The following is an 18,180-nucleotide window of genomic DNA, read 5'->3' as shown; positions in this document are numbered from 1 at the left end:
TACAGAAATGTGAGCAATGACACAGACGGCTAACTAAATATCTGTCTCTGCCCCATGTCCCATTTGGGGGTTAAGGAACTTCACACTTAAGCCCGGCTGCTAGTATAACTAACCTTTAGCCAAACACCTTAAGGTACATTTTCTTTTCCACAATTTTCCAATTGCAAAATATGTACGACGCCAGCGGCTGCACAAAATTTCCATTTTCCACCCGATTTACCACAAATTAATGCCCCGAATCCGTCGACGCCTCACCAATTTATGAGAGGATTTGCATCTAACGAAGTTAGAGTTAAGTTTTCTACGGTCGACCGATGATTGCAATTTGTTGAAATTGGCCCAATATGTTTTAAAAGCCAAAGTTCAAACCAAATTAATTTTTAAAAGAATAGAAACAGTATTTACGTAGTTGATAGGTGTGTTAAATGGTGGTTAAAATAACCCCAGTTGCAACAATAGATCATTATACAGACAATTGATATACATACACTGAATCAAAACATCTTGAGGAAATTGCAGGTATGTGCATTTATGCGTCTTAGATATACAATTTCTTTACTTCTTATGTCCATGAAACAGAAACAGAATTGTGTCTGAATAATTATACATGCGTCTGCATTATGCAAGCAATAGCAAGTATAATAACAGTACCACAAGTTATACATCATAATTACACTTTAGCCTGGAGTGTTCGTCATCATCTTTGAGGTGCCTTACACACGAATTTTCATTTTATTTATTAGTATTGAATAAATTAAAGGTATCGATAAAGAAAATCCGTTCGCTAATCGCCAAGATATAAGAGAATCGTCCAGGCGTTGTTCATTTAACTCGGCTTACGTTAAATTCGCAATGAACCTCAGGTCCGCTCCCTGCGGACACAGGATAATTCCACCGGGATGAATTTTAATTGGGATTTAATTGAAGAATTACGAGATAAGTCCTAATAGAAACGTGCTAAAGGTTTTTTCGGTAAATTAAATTATTCAATTGAAATTTCTCTTCTACGTATTAGATTGCCGAGTGTTAAAATATTTTCGCGATATGATGAATTTCATTATAAGAAATTTAATTTTATAAAACGTATTAGATTAGGAATATATTTTTGCTTGACAATTAGTTGTGTTAGCTCTTAATTTATCATTTGTAAACAAGAAACAAGAAAACATGTCTGAGATGTTCTCAGGCGATAATTAATGTGAAATATGAACATCGTAACAGATGTTAATTATTGAATGTGTATTATTGATATATGTAATTCCTAACTCAAGGACGATCTCTGGCTATGCACCAATGGACATTCTTTCTATGTGTGCTTTAAAATTCTTCTTTTCTCTTCTTCTATTCAACGCTCGAACGGTGAAGGAAAACATCGTGTAAGAACTGGCTTGCCTTAGACCCAAAAAGTACGTTTACCTTATGTTATATATAAAAACATTATTGGCTTCAATTCTTAAAAGGCCGGCATCGCACTCGCGAGCCCTCTAGCATCGATTGTCCATGGGCGGCGGTATCACTTAACATCAGGGGTGCGTCCTGCCCGTATGCCCCCTGTTCTATAAAAAAATACAACTTTTGATTGATAATTTTCTTTACACGCAAAATAATTTATTAATTGGGTATAATAGTAACACTATATGTGTATGTATTGAAGGCAATAATGTGTGTCTATGCATGTGGACGTAATTTCAGCACTTAGATACTCATTGGGTCCGTTGTGCGTAAAGTGATTAATAATAATTATTATTTATGCGTCCCATATAATACTTGCAACAAACTATAAGATTACAGTTAAGAAGAAGGTATTGGAAGACTGGTTTATTAGGTAAGAATAACCAGGCATCCACAGCATGTCATACTGAGTGATAATAAAAAGTACAAACATATGGGTTGGCAAACAAATTAATGCCAGCTAAGCTCCTTCTAGCTTAGAAGTTCTGGGCGCGTTGCAGGCTTCACAGAGTGACCTCACTGCTACTCGAATTACTTGAAGAGTCATAGTTTGCGCTCAGTCTCCTCTCAGAATCTCTTAGAATGCTGATAAAATCCTGGCTGATAATATAATCATTAAGATCAGTAATAGCAATAACGTAACTAAGAATTCCCAATTTCCTTGAATTGCATTTAACCGAAGCTAAGCTGACTTCTAATTCTATCTTCTCAATCTTGTATTTAAATAGCTCCCATCAGCTTAAATCCTTTGATCCCGTAACATGAGAATAACTATTTCCTTTTATACATTGCGTTATATCTTACTGTTCTACGTTCAGGAACTAAATTTGTCAAGTAATTTACGCAATGTATCCGCGTATTTGAAATATACAATCGAGCTAATTACGATACGCCAGGTGAGGTAGGATTACATTTGATTAGCGATGTTTAGTTTTACGTCTAGTTTGCTTGACTTTGCAAGAGATACACCTAATCTCTTAACGAACGATGTTTTTATTATTCGAAAATCATTCGTTCATTTAGGTAGCACAATGTACACTTATGAACATCAATAAAGAAATACATATTAAATGCTAAATGCTTGTAATTTTTCATTTACATTGAAAAACTGGTAGGGATTAACGATAAATATTAAAATTATTCAAAGAGATTTTATTTAAATAAATGAATTATTAGTAAATACTATCACCGTCGTATATGAATTTAATTTAAAAACACCAAAATAACATTTATTTATTCACACTGTTTAATTGTACCTACTGTTACGAAACACGTGCTCTAAATATAAAAATACTAGAATATACAACTTGAACATAGTAATCGATTTTCATGCCACCTAGAACTTACTTTACGATGTCGAATTTAGGTGTTGGTGTGCGCGCTTCATTAACATTCACTCTCATCATTTTTCTCCATCGCGCCTAAAGAAGTATAACCTCAAACAATAACATAAATACATATCTAGCCGTGCATACTTTTGCCGTGGCGTGGCCAATAAGGCCTTTAGATAAAATTAATACGAGAAAGAGAATGATAGATTATCCCTGGCTATATATCTGTAAACACAAAGATAAATATATTACTAATCTACTCAAAACTTCCTCGGTCATCTTTTAATAAAGTGACCAAGAACTGAAAGAAACGTTTTTTATCAAATATTTTTCTATTTTATCAACTTAACTTTATGAGGTTTGACGGACTTAACGTAAGCCATTGAACCAATAAAGTGCAGAGTAACTTCACTTTTATGATGCTATTAGATCCAAGTCGTATTAAAAATATTTTCTTTGATATTGGCAATTGAAGTCTCGATAATATAATGGCATAGTTGTATTAAATGTTCCATTAGATATAAAAATATCACACGGTTCAAAGCCATTCGATTTCTGTATCTGTTCACCTATTTCTATTCTCAAAATAGCTTCTGCGTTTGGCACAACCCTATGGACCATAGACCACTTTTCTGTCTAAGGCAACCCTTTTTCCTCACCATGGATTCCTTCACCGTTCAAGTGTCGGCAACTGTCGAATCGATGCTTAATTCACTAAGCCATCACTACTCGCTGAAATGGCGAATACATACATATAGTAGAAAGTAAGCGAACATGCGAGTCAGGATTCGACGCCATAAATGAAATGGTAAGTAGATTTTGTAATATAATATTTGGTTATACAAATTAGAATTCACATCTCTATTCAAAGCCAATGCAAAAATTAAAGGTGAAACAAGCTCCCAAATGAACTCATTAAGGGCCCTTCGTTAACATTTATAAGATCTTAATGAGGCTTAAATGTATAATTACATGATTTCCTTTTTACAGAAAATTAAGAAAAACTTCCTTAGAAATTTCCAAATATTTACTGAACAATTTATATTTGCTTTGGAATACCAAATCTAATAAAGCATTTTTTTTATATAGAACAGGGGGCAAACGGGCAGGAGGCTCACCTGATCTTAAGTGATACCGCCGCCCATGGACAGTCTCTATGCCAGAGGGCTCGCGAGTGCGTAGCCGGCCTTTATACATATATATTTTTGCATAAATCTTATATATATAAAAGAAAGTCGTGTTAGTTACACCACTTATAACTCAAGAACGGAAGAACAGATTTGGGTGAAAATTGGTATGGAGGTAGCTTAGAGCCAGGAGACGGACATAGGATACTTTTCATCCCGTTCGACAGCGTTCCCGTAGGACTTGACATGAAACGTCAATCACTATAAAACGTGGTATAACAAAAAAGAATCATACTTAGAATAATAGAACGCAAATGATAGCTATGTAATTGACGTATATATGACAATTTGATATTTGTAAGAAATCAATATTCAAAATATTTCTATTAAATAAATAATTAAATGTAATGATAGTGCCATTGCCCATTCGTATAAACAGTGAAGAGAACCATAAAACTCGGTATGGTCGTATGTATACAGTTCATCCAAAGAATGATGAATGTTTATATTTGTTGTTGTTGTCGAATGACGCATTTAATCGAGTATTGGAACGGGAACGTGAATATGATCACCAGGAATTAGATTTAGTAGTTCAAACGAATGTACTCCTGTTGAATTACCAACAAAAGGATATGATACTTTAATGAAGGCAAACGATGATGAAAATGGTGGTTTATATTTCCTAGATGCCCTTGGTGGAACTGGCAAGACATTCCTCATGTCATTAGTTTTAGCAACTGTTCGGGCGAGATCCAACATAGCGGTTGCAGTTGCTTCTTCTGAAATAGCAGCCACATTGTTAGAAGGATGCCGTACGGCTCATTCAGAATTAAAATTACCGTTAAATCTTCAAACTATTGAAGAACCAACGTGTAATATTGCAAAACACTCAGCAATGGCCAAAGTTTTAGCGGCATCGAAAATCATCATCTGTGACGAATGCACAATGGCGCATAAACGTGCATTAGAAGCACTTAACCGAACATTAAAAGATTTACGCAATGACTCGAGATGTTTTGGAGGAGCAATGATTTTACTGTCTGGCGATTTCTGCTAAATACTGCCAGTAATTCCAAGATCTACGGCTGTCGACGAAATAAACGCTTGCCTCAAATCGTCAAATCTATGGCGCTATGTGAAGAAACTGCAGCTGACAACAAACATGAGAGTTACATTGCTTAATGATACATCTGCTGAAGATTTCTCGGAACAATTGCTCACTATCGGTAATGGTCAAGTACCTGTCGATGAATGGAATCAAAAGACGAACTTATCAACAATGTATTTCCAAACATTATTTCTAACTACAAAAATAATGAATGGTTGAGTGAGCGAGCAATTTTAGCGGCTAAGAATAAAGATGTAGATGACCTGAACTACATAATTCAAAATAAGATCATTGGAACAATGCATTCATTCAAATCTATTGACTGCGTCACAAATGAAGATGAAGCCACCAACAATCCAATTGAATTTTTAAACTCTTTGGACGTGCCTGGCTTACCACCGCACAATTTACGCCTAAAGGTTGGCTCCGTAGTAATCATGCTTCGAAACATAAACCAACTAAAACTGTGCAACGGTATGCGTTTGGTGGTTAGAAAATTGAAGAACAATGTAATTTACGCTACTATAATGATAGAAAAATTCAAAGGTGAGGAAGTTCTTATTCCGAGGATCCCGATGATCCCAACCGATATGCCGTTTGAATTTAAAAGACTTCAATTTCCGATACGTCTTGCATTTGCCAAGCTACTTAAGTGAAGAGTAACCTATGTACTAAAATACAGAAATAATAATGAATGATTAATAAAAAAATAAAATAAAAAATTTATAGTATAGTATTAAAACTTTATTACAATAAACAAATATTTTTACTATATTTCTTTTATTAGCACCCCAGTAGCATTGTTCTTTTACATATTGTTTTAGTTTAGGCCAATTCCAATTGTAAAACATGCATTGAGAAAGGGACATTGAAACGTGATTCTTGTAATTAGACTGTAATCCTGAACATTTATACTCAATCACGAGTATAATTGAATGGCCGAAATCGCGAACGAAGAATAAATTCGATGCCTATAAAGATTCACCCAAAACCTCATTGTTCGATTTTGTGGTGAATTTCTTGCTATCACAACAAGCTGTAACATTTTATACGGATTAACAATTTTTTTTATTATTAATTTAATTAACCGCATGATATATAATGCACTATCTATAGTATGATATATAATCTATAATCTTATTATGTTAAACACAAGTATACAGTAAAAATATTATACTTTCAAAGTAAGATTTTACCAGTAAGTAATTGACTTAGTACCTGGACTATTCCGCAAGTTTAAAAAATTTAAATAAAAAACATCACCCCAAATTGTTTTAATTTCCAATAACTTCATACGCGTTCAAGTGTATCAGTAAGTTTTGTTTTTGTATGAATTTTCATAGAACACAACCTTTTATATAAATATTTAAAGTCACCTACGAACGGAATTAGCAAGAATTTAAATTTACCAACGGTAAATTTAATGTGTTGCGACTTCTCGAAATGACCGTAATTTCACTCGGCCGACATCATCAGCCAATAAGTCGCACGTCTACAACAATGCTTTAATTGATATATTTTCTTTTATTTATAGATGAAAGTTAATAACTTCAAATATGCTATATCTATAGAATGTGTTACAAGCTTTCTTTACTAAAATATATAACACTTATGGTAAACATAGATGTTAAAAAAATAAAACATAAAATACAATAAAAGATTACACTTTCAGAACTTTAAGAGCTTCTCTTTAACAACATCCTAAACCGTATATAAGGTAGTGTCAAGGATTTAATTACGAACGAAATTTTCTATGAAAATAAAATAGTATGTAAAATATAAATATATACGCAAGTATTCTTTAATAAAGTGTTACATAACGGTGTAAGAGACGGCCATTTTTAACGTTAAATGAGATCGGTGTTAACGTAATGGAGGATCTGACGAAGGTAATTGATTCTGAATTAATTTCGGTCACTAATAAAATCCCTACATTAATCGCACTCGTAATCTAAGACGCATCGTAAATATTTTTAATGGCTCTTTTATTTCGGTTGATTGTTTGATCCAAAGATCGTTGGAAACTTTTATTAAAAGAATAAATGCTATTGGCAAGTTTCCTTTATTGTGTTAAATTACAAGGAATAAAATTGTCTACGTTGGCGTTGGCGGTTTCAAAGTGCGACAGAGTCCGTACCTTCGATTGGGCTGTGCAATGGACTTGTGCGCATTTAACATTCGCTTGAACGGTGAAGGAAAACATCATAAAGAAACCAGCGTGCACCTACTATGCGTATTACTCGATCATGAAATAGATACAAAAATTTAAGTCCCAGATCTGAAAAGATGGTAGCGCCACTGTTTTTTTATGTCCCACGCATATCACCACAACACAATCACTAGATTTGGTATATTGACATTGTAATCTCTGACGAAATAGTTGTGTTTCTCTATCATCACTACATATTATACAACAAAGTCGCTTTCTATGTCCATTTGTATGCTTAAATCTTTGAAACTACGCAACGGATTTTGTGGTGTTGTAGTGATGTCGTAAATAAGTACATTTTTTCCGCTTATCAAAGTAATGTACTAAGTATTGTACACATTGAAAAGGTCTACAGAAAAGTCCGTGATGGTATATGTCTATCTCTTATGTATAACCCACATTTTTATATACAACGTTCACAGATTTTCTGTAGTGTATTTAGTATTAGCATTGCACCCGTGCGAAGCCGGAGCGGGTCGCTAGTCTATATGTATAGTATATATAAAAATGTTATGTTGGTTTGTGTACGCTTCAAAAAAGTCAAAAAGTGCTGACCCGCGAGCTGAAATTTGCACTTGATATATAATCCGCGTCTAGGATTGTTTCTATCTATTTAATACAGCTTTTTAAGTACTAACAGAGACCGCGCCATCTGCCGAATGCGAGGAAAAACTCGCTGACAACCGCAACAGTAACGGCGCAGTCACTTGAGAAACAATATTCGTTCCCAATTACGTTGTTCATTTACAAAAATTGCATCTGATTATTATACAATCTAAATTAAGTAATAACTTAAATCAAGAACTTTTGTGTGATCGTGTCACAATGTGCCACAGCAAAGCGTGGCAGGGTACAGCCCGTAATGTACATATTTTTTGAAGTGATACCTTAACTACGCAATGCGTAATCTTAATAGGCTAAAAACATGGAAAATAACAAATCAGAGCTACTACTTCTACTACTATTCTTCTTTTAAATAAATTCTTTTAGACCTTTTAGAAGGATAAATACAAAATTTAACCGTCGAGTAAATTAGTCGTATTTATCCTTCTAAAAGCCTTATTAAGGGCAGAGGTTGGACGGGGATTCATTTTCAGAGTGTTATCTCGAAATAGGCTGTGATTCTCTCTAAAAAACCTCTCCCACGCTTATCTTGACTTTAAGTGATAAGTATTTATTGCCTCTTGGGCTTTTGGGAGTTTTAAGTTTAGAAGAATGGTTTAACCCGAAATTTCCAAATGTTTGAATTAACAGACTAATGGGAATTATCCAGTCTATTCTGTATTGGTTTAAGTCGAGACTGTATTTTTAAACGATAATATATTAAAAATTTCAATCTCTTTCAGGCTGTCTAACGGACTACCGTCATTATTATTAAGTGGATACTTATTATAGAAAATATAATACTAAAATTAATAATTTTTATATAAGTGCTAATAGGCATGAGACTAACCTAATATTAAGTTTTTTCCGCCCATCGACAGCCGAGACGAGGCTCGCTGAACACCACAGTTTGGAATCATTAAAAACACTATACATCGTAAAAACATATACTTATCAATCAATTATTATATTATAATAAAAGTAATCAAGAAATGAAAATACTTGCTAATTTTAAGTCTTCTGAAAACTGTAATTATTTTATTTTAAGTATAAGAAATATTATTTGATAAATTTTTACTTTCGAATAATAACATTCTTTATTTCAATGTTAAATTTTTATTAGTCATAAAACAATCAGTAACTTAGATTTAGATGAATTAAAACAATAGCGATAGCAATGTTCTAAAAACCCAGTAAAGGAAGTGTACACATCAGCCACTTCATTAAGCTACGTGTTGCCGCATAATGGCGAGTGCATCCAAGCCTTTTACCAAACCGTTTACGCTCATGGAATAATCCTAAAACTGAATTATGTACCTCCGACGATGACATATGATTTGACCTTCTATACGAGTGTACCCGTTTTATGTCCTTAATAAAAACATATTTATCAAATCATATCAAATCAAAATATCTTTATTCATATCGGTAAACATTTACACTTGTGATCGTCAAGAAAAACATATTAAATTAATTGTAAATTTACATTTACAACCATACGATGATACGATCATCATACCATACGATCGTTGATCCGTATGGTTTATTGTGTTAAAAAATAATAATAAATAGAAATGTGTTTATTTGTTTGACGATAATTAATTCTAATATGTTAGATTTGGGAATCTTTTAAAATAAAAAATACCTGGGATCCCAGCTCTGCCATAACAAATTTAATTATTAATTCCTTGAAATTATTTCTTATTTAATTACATGATATTTTAATCGAAAATACATTTATTTTATAGGTAAATAAATACACTTATGAACGTCAAAAAAATTAAATTAATTGTTAATTTACATTTACTACAGCAGCACCCCACAGTAGAATACCGTACGACATGAAGCTGTGAAAGTAGCTATGGTACACAATTTTAGCCGTATCCTTATCAGTAAGCTGTCGGATTTTCTTTACTGCATAATGTGCTGCAGAGCTCAGCCTATTCGAATGATTCTCAATGTGTGGAAGTTCCCACTGGAGTTTACTATCAAGTTTTTAAATACAAGATTTAATAAAAGTTAATCAGTGGATACCTCTTTAGGTCTTGCCTCAGATTTCTAAATCTGTTGCATCATAATTCATAAATCTAACCGGCAAGTAGGTGATCGGCCTCATTGCTTTGGCATGTGACTCTAAACCCTAAGGTCGTAGGTTCAATCCCTGGTTGTAATGAACTTTCTATATCCGCATTTAACATTCGCTCGAACGGTGGAAGACATCTTGAGTAAACTGCCTTGTCTTAGACCTAAAGAATTAGTCAGGTACGAAAGGCTGACCATATGATTATTAAATTGACAAATTATGATGAAGACATGAACCTGAGGCTCAGACCTAAAAAAAATTGAAGAGCCACTGATTTATTTATAGAAAAATATTACTCCTCAAGAATTAAATTAAATCTTGTTACAGTTAACAATAATTATTGTTTGTTTTAAAATCAGTTTCAATTCAACACATATTAATATGACTCGATTTTTTCAAAACGAAAGCTTACACAAATTAAACATGTAGTGAAAATGAAAATTCAGAAAGCCTCATTAAAATCAAAGTAATAAATTCAGCTAGCAGCGATAGTCATGATTTTCAGTTAATTAACTAGTTTATTGCAGTCCCCGCAATCACCCTTTGGGAAATCAATATAAGCACGTTTATTCAACCACAAATCACAGATTATTTTATCAACTTACATTTCGAATTGTAACAGTATATTTTGTTTGTAGTTGTGGAATGTTTGAACGTATTTATTAGATAGCTTTGCCAACAAGATCAGAACTCATTTTTTTAACGAACTATGGTTTGTTAAAAAACTGTTAATATGATAACAGTTTACAATTGATTACAAAAATTATAGTATTAGTTTTAACATTGTAAGGAGTAAATTTTTATCGATTGTTTTAGAGTTTATTTCTATTAATGATGTTTACGAAGCAGGTAGAAAAAAAAACTTTGGCGGAATCATCATAAAATCCTCTTACTTATTTAAGTGAAATTAGGCATATTTAGTTCACTTTTTAAATTATGAAGTTCATTAGTAATAAGAATTTTTATATTTTGGTCCGTCCAAATAAAGTAGTAAATTTCATATTTTATTACCGATTATTTAACTTCATTTTTATCATTTAGGATTACAATTATCACTCCCATACAGAGGCCACACATAACACATCTCACAAATCACAACTCTCGTAACTTCATCATAGCATTCTATGAGGTAAAGTTTTTATTTACTTAAAGCTGTGCTTGTTCTAATGCATATTGATATTAAGTAGAGAATGTTCGAACTTTTGTTCATAAAGTAGTTATTCAAATGTATAGCGTAGATGCATTTCTAATTAATTTTAGAAAATTGAGAGTTTTCTTATTAATGTCTCGATCAGCCACTGGGTCCTTTGGGCAGTCATTGGTTAAACCTCCTCCTCCTCCACGATTATATCAGATTTAGGAGGCGAAGTGAGTCCTTACGTTCTGACCGAGGGCATCTTTATTTCTTTTTAGGAACAGCCTACTCTACTACTACCCTACAATCATACGGAAGTGCTCTGTGTACTTTTAAAATTAGACTAAAGGTATTTTACCTTTAAAGTTATTATAATTACTAGCTGATCCGGCAAACGGCGTTTTGCCATGTATATCATTTATTATTGTGCCTCACTCGACATAGATAGGTATAGTGTGTCGCGGACTTTTTTGTAGATATTTATGAGATCTACAATTAGTTAGAACATTTTATGGTTCTATCTTTAATAGTTTAGGCAGGGTACGCAAAACAAGTAAGTTTTTTGGTTTATTTTTTACACTTCGTGTCCGAAAAACCGCAATATCTTACGGAACCCTATTTTTGTTCAAAATTAAATATAGCCTATATTACTCGTGGATCAAAAGTGAAAATCACTATGAGTATATTAGATAAGGTAGACAAGAAGTGCAACAATAGTGAATATTTTTATTCCGCTACAAAAAATAAGGATCCAAAGAATAAAATACTACCGCAAATTGCGGGGGAATGCCAGTTGTTATTATGAATTTGTAAAACCAGGTGATTCCTTTTTACTGGGTTCGTTACAGTCTAAAAGTTAAGACGAACCTATTATTTCAAACTTTAATACACTAAGTTTATTTATGAACTCTAAAAGGTTTTCTGTGTCGTACAGATAAAACTAACAAAACAGTTAATGTTCGGTTAAGTGAATTTAAATTGAACTTCAAGTCATTGGTTTTTGTTTTTTTTTTGTTAGAATATTGAGTCACGTTAATTTAAAAAAAAACTAGCATTTTTGTAAATGCCAAATCTTCGAAGCAAATTTGGAAAGTGGCTGATAACGCAGCGAACCATCCTAATATAGGGCTTACTTATGTTTTTATTTGAAATATTTATCCACTTTTAGTTAACTTTAGTCCTATAAATGAGGAATTAAATTCGAAAACTGTGACTGTCCCATTTCCCATTGGCTGGGTATTGGCATGCGCATTATAATGGTAGCTAACATTGTTTTGTTTTTCTTAAGTTCGCTTTATTCAGCACTGTTTTCACTCAGTTTTAAACCAGCTTAAAACTAAGAAATATTTATGTAATTCCCACACATTAACACTAATACCACGCACACAGACATACTTGTTTATTCAAGAGCGTCTATGACTTGTTGGATACGAAAATGAACCTTGTTGCTTGGTAATTCGAGTTCTGTAAGGTGCAAATAGAAATTGTGTTTTAATAATCACAGTTTCAGGATTCTAAGCACGTCGCCACTTCGCCAGGAAAATTAAGGCACTGAAACACTGTATTAACGCATTCTACTCGTCACTGGGTTTCAAGATTTTTTTAAGTAAAACTTTCCAGGTTAATACGGACAATTTAAATAAATACAAAAAAAATCGATTGTCTGTAAAGTCAGTGTACTGACGATAGTTGCAAGTGAAACGTCATGAGAAAATACTGATGGAATTTTAATTTTATTTGTTTGATATATATTTTGTATGGATATAGAGGAGGTAAATCGAATTCACAGTTAAATTGATCAAGTTACATTTATTTGTACTCATAAATACAATTATGTCAATTTTTTAACGAACGAAGGCTACTGAACTCGGAGGCCGATTATGCCTCTTTGTCGTTGGTTCCGCGCTCTCGCTTGCACCTTCAAGCCTTAAATATAACGCCTCAGAGCGAGGTAACGCGGCATGCGTCATGTTACTTCGTGCGTGCAGCCGGCTCCATCGAATTATAAGACGTTGTCACGTCAAAATCAGCTACAATCTCACAACCTTCGATTTTCTTCATCATTCTCTTGTCTTGACTGATGCCGTTGTGGGTATAAGATGAGCCGGATTCCTCACGATAATTTTCTTCACCGTTCGAGCGGATGTTGAAAGCGCACATAGAAAGTCCATTGGTGCACAGACAGAGATCTTCTTACCATCTCAGGGATGAGAATCGCACGCTGAAACCACGAGGCCACTGAATAAATACTAGGTACTGAAGTATTATATTTTATACTGAAATCAGACCTAAATAAATCTATCAAGCACCTGGTGGACGAATCCATGGAATCTTTATTCATAGATATTGTTTAACTTCTCATGTTTTTTTGTGAACTGGCAAGCTGTGGTATCAAATTCCACGGAAGATCTTTCCTAGGATGTACGACCTTCAAACATTAAAAAAAAGGCATAGATACTACTCTCTTTCGTGCATAGCCAACGCACCATCTAACAATGTTGCCCAATCTATGGGCTGTGGCAGCCACCTTTTATGGCTGTTCCATTAGTTTGCCCTTTTATAGAAATAGCAAAGAATCACGCACTTGAGAAATAAGTTGTGCGTCACATGATAAGCGGACTTATAAGCCTATAAGTTAAATTAAAGATACTTGAAACTTGTGGGTTCGAATAACTTTTTTATTCATTTATGTATGTTGAAGGACTTATTATCGTAATTTCTAAACTCTGTATTCCTTGGATAAATTAACACCACTGCTTCAACACACGTTATAAATACTACTACATACTATGAAATAGTCTGTTAATTTGCAGATCTATACTGATTTGAAATAATTTGATTTGATGTTATTAAATAATTGCATCTGATACCAGTATCATTGCTCCGTCGTGTACATTCTTATTTATCTCAATATAATATATACTTTACAGCGTCTGTTGCCGAATGTAAAAATATATATCCTCTTAATTAAACATCCCAGTGGATACGCGCCTTTAGTCGCAAAAACTGGGGGTCACGGCTCCAGCTAATGAGCAATGTTACTGTAACGGACTTGCTCTTATTTCCGAATGTTTCTCGTAATACACTCGTTATTAACCGTTAAGATCACTAACTTTGTCGACGAGGCTTTTTGTAAGACTCGTTATGAGTTCTGCTTTTGATAGATGTGTTTACGGCTTTATACAACTTAAGGAAATTGCATTTATTACAGTTCATTACTGGGCTTAAATGATTTAGGAGTAAAATGTTAGGGAAATTATATTATTGTGTTAGCCGAATAGCTGAGATGTGAGGCGAAGCATTTTAGTGGCTTCGGCGTGGGACTCTCATCCTGAGGTCGTAGGTTTCATCCCTGGCTGTGCACTAATAAACTTTCTTTCTATGTGCAACTTTAACATTCACTCGAAAAACTTCGTGAGGAAAAGGCATGATGATAAGACAGAAATTGTAACTTTATTGTAGGGTCTGTAAAGTTGAGGAATCCCCCCTTATTTTCTTTTCATATTCGAGGTGGAAATCCTATGCCCTTAAAAGTAGGGTGTGTGAGATTCGACCTGCACCAGAATATCTGGTATTCAGAGACTGGGATAGCTATACCCACTAAAACCATATCTTCTAGTTCCTACAAAGCCGTTTTACAGAGGCTCCGGGACGGTTCTTATTCTCCCGGAGATTCAAATTATTTGTGCATCGAATGCAGAAGAGAATATCCTATTTACTTCGCGTCTTCTATCCTGTATCCCTCTATCCATCCATCTAGGATGGATGAATGACCCCACTGAAGTAACAAAAAAAGTACATTTCAACAGATTTATATACTTCACAATGTTAATATTGATTATTCTAATAGAAAATTACAGAGATTTAGAGTTCAATATTTATTTTAATGGAAAGATACTCGTATATTGCCTGTATGATCAAGTTCAATCTTATCAATAAATTTTATTGAAAAATTGATAAGACAATACGATCTTGCATACGATGAAGCTTTTAATATTAAATGTAATATCAGATCTGCACAAAATATGGATGCGAAAGGTCAACTTTTCATTTCGCTTCCCTCGGGTCATAGAATATTCGGCCCTTTGAGTGGCTTATAACTAGATACAGACTGCTATTGACGTTTGCCTATGTAATATTTCCAAAGTGCTATCAGCAAAAGCGGTTTACCAGCAACATCTTTTTTATTGTACTTATTACTTTAATTGCCTACAACCATAATGATGTAACTGTTCTAAGTATTACTATTACTGTATTAATGTACTCTTATTTAGTATTAATTATACCGTATTACTGTGAGTAAAAACATCGTGCGGAAATCAGCATTCAAAAAGAGGCTTAGAACACAAGAAACTAGGAACCGTCACACCTTTGACCATGCATGGTGTTGATCATAAGATGCGATCTGACATAGACAACGGGGTGAACTGAACCTGCTGAAATTCACACCAAAAAAGACGTACGCCTCTTTTTCTGCTTTACCAAAAAAATCTGGTCACTTTATTTGTGTGCTTATTTTATAAATTAAATAAATAAATACGCCAGGAATCAATGTAAAAATTAGAAATGAAATGAGGAGTTTAATGGTCGATAGCAACGAGTCACCATTAGCTCGCAAAAACCCAAAAATGACTTGGAAAAGGGAATCAAAAGGATAAGATATAGCAGCTAAAACCATCTCGTACATTCGGAAATACTGTATACATGTCAGTTGTGGAGGCGAACACTGTGTATACGGCAACAACATGGGCACCGGCTGGATATAAATTTAGCTGCCAACTTGAAAATAAGCCAACGCAACTTCACACAGAAGGTAATAGGATCTCGAAAGGCCGTGCAAATGGCAAGGCGCTATCTTTAGCGATTCCAAGTCGGCCTTATTGTAATAACTAGCAGACTCGGCCAAGCGTTGCTGTGGCTAAGGTTTTTGTTATATTACATAGTAGTAAATTAATCAAGGGAAACCGTAGGAGAACTTATGTGAAACGTTGGTACCACGACACGGACCTAAACTAAACTACCTTTAACTCAGCGCCATCTGTTAGAATTGTATCAAATAATAAACAAATGTTAATGTTATCGTAATTTTAGTAAGGATGCCTATTTTTTTGAAAATGAAATATAGCCTATGTCACTCAGGAATGATGTAGCTTTCCAACAGTGATAGAATTTTTCAAATCTGCCAAGTAGTTTCGGAGCCTATTCAATTCATACAAACAAACAAAAAATCAAACCTTTCCTCTTTATAATATTAGTATAGATAACTAACGCCAGAACAGAACAAAGCTTGCCTTTCAAGCAAGAAATATGAAGGAATGTTGTGGCGAGGCACACCAAGATGTGATGAAGAAAGATTAAAAGTAAAAAACATGACATGACACGAGAGCGATAAAGACAAAACATGCTTTGTTTCAAAATTTCTATAGAAAGATGTTTCTAACAGCGCCATCTGTAAAACGCTCATAGAATCTAATTAATAAGCTATAAATGTTATTCGCTATTCAAATAACAACCTAGGTGAGTACGCTAAAGTTCATGGAGCTTAAACTAGATGGCGTTATAAATAATATTTATAGTTTTAAGTAATAGTGGCATGCCACAAAGTGTACTACGATAATGTTTATATTTATTGAGTAAATTTTATCAGAGTTGTTTGATAATTGATTGATGATTATAAAGACGTCATTAGATAAATATAATTAATAAGATATATATGTTAATCCTGATTAATGAATAAGGAAATGCGAGTTTGTATGTGGTAAGAAATATCTGATCCAATTGAATTTCTTTTGTAAATAATCCTCTTTTTTCCGATGTTCCTCATAAAAGATTGTTTGATTAGACCAATTTATTACCAAAATAAACCAAAAAGTAGTTTAGTTTATCCTCCTTTATCCGATATAAAAACTTGTATAATGTTTAAAATCCAGAAATACAATCGATATGTTTACTAAAAACCTACTAAAGCTATTCCGATGAAAGTTAGACTGAAAAAAAATTACGTTATGACGTTTTACTGTCAAGAAATATATAAAATATAGAAATAAATATACTTAAATATATAATCATAATAATCTGTTTGCTATATTTATCAACTGCCTGATTATCGCCTTATTTTCACCATTACACTTATGACCTCGTTCAGTTTACACTGGATGAACTTCCTCTGGCGATTCAAACGATGTATAATCTTCATAATATATCTATTGGAGTTAAAGACTTTGGTGTTACAATAATGACTGCCAGAAGCTAAGTCTTCATCATCGGAAGCCTTTTAATTAACAGGGTTAAATAGGCCTTGGTCTTGGCTCTCCACAAGGCTGCTAAAAACCTTTGGGTCGTGTTAAACCAAACGTTGTCCTGGGCTCATTAGGAAAGGAGATCAGTCGTAAGCTTTACCCCACTTCTAATGCTCTGAGACGTCTTTCTGATTTCCTTCCTATCCGCACTAAAACGATGTTAGCGTAATCTCTTCTGCTTCCTATTCTCAAATGTATGCAGCTAAATATATACATTTTGATTTGCAGAGATTGTTCGGTTTTCACCGTGATTTTTTCCCTATATAAACCTCAGAATTCAAGCCATTAGTTTTTAATTAACTAATAAAAATTAATGTAGATCCTAAAGTGTTGAAAATTTAGGGTTGTATGTATTTTTTAATGCTGTATCATAAAAAAAATTCAAAAATTGAAAAAAAAATTAGGGGTGAATTACCCTTAACATTTAGGGGGGTGAAAAATAGATGTTGTCCGATTCTCAGTCCTACCCAATATGCACACAAAATTTCACGAGAATCGAGAAAGCCGTTTCGGAGGAGTAATGTATAAACTCATGCACATCTGATATGAAGGAAGAGGTGCTTGACCAGTTATTCCTAAAATTATGTCTTAGAAAATATGAACATATGTCAAAATTCCGCAGGCCAGCTGGCTAGCCAGTGGGGTCGAATAGGCCACCTATTCGACTTAGACGTGAAGCTCATCTCCTTCAACTTTAATACTCACTTCTTTTCAACTCTTCTTTCACTCTTATCTTAAATATAATTTAAGATATGTTACTCTAATAGATGCTTTTTTGGAAAATTTCCCAGCTCAACCTTCTTAGGTAATTCGTTTAGGATCTCCGCCATTAA

The sequence above is a fragment of the Pieris rapae genome, chromosome 16, assembly GCF_905147795.1.
Source record: "Pieris rapae chromosome 16, ilPieRapa1.1, whole genome shotgun sequence".
NCBI classification, from domain to species: Eukaryota; Metazoa; Arthropoda; class Insecta; order Lepidoptera; family Pieridae; genus Pieris; species Pieris rapae.
Note: the sequence above shows the minus strand (reverse complement) of the source record.